At 35.7% G+C, this 2,681-nt stretch overlaps 1 protein-coding gene across 1 annotated transcript in view; it reads right to left on the bottom strand.

Moving 5' to 3' along the window:
* LOC109536434 (N-acetylglucosamine-6-phosphate deacetylase-like) overlaps positions 1-2,681 on the bottom strand; it is a 77,726-nt gene that overhangs the window by 6,873 nt on the left and 68,172 nt on the right. The window lies entirely within an intron of this gene.

Raw genomic sequence — 2,681 nt, 5'->3', positions numbered from 1 at the left:
TGCGATTTTTGAGTGTGAACAGTGAAATAATCCTGCTGCTGCTAATTTGGTTCATCGTTTTGAGAGTAAGAATTTGTTTACCATTTTATTTTGAAACCAATTTTTCTTGCGTTGTAAAAGAGGCACACAATGCAGAGCTTGACAATTTTAAATGGCATAAGTTCTTGGATTTCCCCGTTAAAAGTGTGCTCACCTTACAGATAATATTTGTATTAGCAACTTCCCTTAGAGTTTTTTAAGCGGAAATGCGGTTTCAGATCACTTTTCACTCATTGAAGTTTACCACAAGCGATTTCTATTGGAATTGCTTGAGATCTCAAGTCTAAAAAGCGGTTTTGGTTTGAGCAGTAAAAATACTCCGAGCGCTGAGCGGTTTAGCGTTTTGAAAGTATGTGGGAAACAATCCAATACAGGAAAAAACCACGGTTGCGAAATTTTGGTTTTTGATTTTTAAAAAAATTCAAGTTTCTCAAAATACCTTGAATTCTACATCATTTTTATCGGAAACAAGGAATTCAACGAGCTATTTAAAAGACACCCCGACCTTTGCAGTTCCCAAAAAATCAACATTTTCTGTCTATTTTGAGCGCTCGCATTCTTCGACGGACGATATCTTCCTTATTATGAACCCACAAACTTCATATTCGTTATTGGGCAGCTTTTTTGCTTTCTTTTAAGCTTTTGTTGCGTTGGGGAGATTCCGGAAAACCAAAACATTCGCCAATAGACGGTGACGCGGGAGATTTGGCCGCACTGTGGTCCATGTATAGCCCGTGTCCCATGCATCCGTTTATGCCTTTGAATATAAAATTAAGTTTTATAAACTAACTTATTAACTTATTTTTATATTCAAAGGTTTATACGATGGTACGAAAGTGTTTCTATTCGTTGGAGATCTGTCAGTTCGTACGACAACAGAGGAATTGTCAGATCTCCCACCAATAGAAATACTTTCGTAGCATCGTAGCATCGTATCATCGTATAAACGGTTGTATGGGACATGGGCTAAAGCCGTAAAATTTTTGGACGAACTTTGTTTCACCACATCTGTGTCCCGTAATAAAATTAATTTTCGAGTGTAACTTACTGACAAATAATAATACAAAATGTCAAATAATGTAAAATATGATTTGTTTTATATCTTCTTCCAAAGCCTACTTTAATTATTTGAATTAGGCAACCCTCATTATTTTCAAGTATTAAATCGGTTCCAGAAATTATTTTGAGATGCGGTTTTAGCGGTTTGGTTCATTTTTTCCTGTGCTTTCGAACGCATGTAAAATAACCGGATGGTAGCATTTGAAATTTTTGAAAAATTAAAGCAAATAATTTTTTTCGAAAATGCTTAATATTGTTTTTATATCACATATTGTAGAGTTTTTATTGCTCTTTCAATGGATAGTAAAAACTTTGAAATCGGTCAAGCCGTTTCGGAGTTACAGGTTTCTTTGAAATAAGCGGTTTGACTCCCCCTACCATTTGAGAAGTTAGGAAAAAGTTCTAAGGAAAGTAGTACGGTTTTCTATTGTCGTTTGTCTAAACTTACTAGATGTTTCACTTATTGGGACAATTTCTGTATAAAATCGACTTTTTAAAATACCATTTGCAATTACTCCATCTCGTGGTCATCTGAAAAATTTCAAAATAATTTCCAGCAAATGCTTTTCTTCAAGTTGGTTATCAAAGTTTTTTTCCGATCACTCTACAACACTTACTTTCCAAGATACAGCCGCTTAGCATCCTTATTGTGACACCCTGTATACAGAGCTTGGTAATTTTAAAGGACATCAGGCCATGGTCTTCCCCGATAAAAATGTGCTCACCTTATAGATAATATTTGCATTACCAACTTTTCTCAGAGATGGTTTTCGACCACTTTGCGCTCTCATTGAAATTCACCACAAGCGATAGCACGTGGTAGCACAAGCTTTTAATTCAATTCAGTATGATTGTTGAAATACAGGACGGGCAGATAATCATAAATCATCGTTTCAACATGAGACATTTTATTTGAGATACCAATTAACTTAACCGGTCTGATTAACAACGGATAACTGAAAAAAATGATTTACAAATTACTTAAAATTGTACCTATTGCATTAAATTCACGACATAATCATTCATTTCTTTTTCATCACATATATTTTCCGGCCTAATGGCCTTCCTGTGTTCTGCTCTGGAATATGAGTATCGGCACTGATTTTAACACTCTTTTTCTTTGGTAATGTCCCAGAGCTGCTTGTAACATCCGAAGTATAAGTTAAATTTTTCGGATTGTCGAAATTGATTACTTTCGCACTGGAATCGACCTTCTTAGTCTTCATAATTCCAACTGGTTGGCGAATTTCTAGTGATGATTGGCGACTTTCACATTTGTCCTCATCAGTATCTTCATGGCTCAATTGATTGTTTAGTTGCTCGACTTGCAACCGCAGTGAGCATATTGATCTTTGAACTTTGTCTAAGGCAACTGAATGGAAATGGTCTGTAACTTCCCAATTGGAAAGTTTGCTCTCCATTTTCTTAAGCAAGGAATCTTTGCGGTCGATTAATGATGACCAACGCATATCTGACGCTATGGAGGCTGTTTTTGATTCATTACCACTCTCAATAAGTTGTTCCTGTACTTCCGAATTTAGTATGTCGATGAGTTCTTTGAGCAGTGTTTTGCGATTAGCAAA

Source organism: Dendroctonus ponderosae, unplaced genomic scaffold (assembly GCF_020466585.1).
Source record: "Dendroctonus ponderosae isolate FM_Combo_2020 unplaced genomic scaffold, Dpon_F_20191213v2 Dpon_F_20191213_1, whole genome shotgun sequence".
In the NCBI taxonomy this organism is placed as follows: domain Eukaryota; kingdom Metazoa; phylum Arthropoda; class Insecta; order Coleoptera; family Curculionidae; genus Dendroctonus; species Dendroctonus ponderosae.
This window is presented reverse-complemented; position numbering and strand designations above follow the sequence as displayed.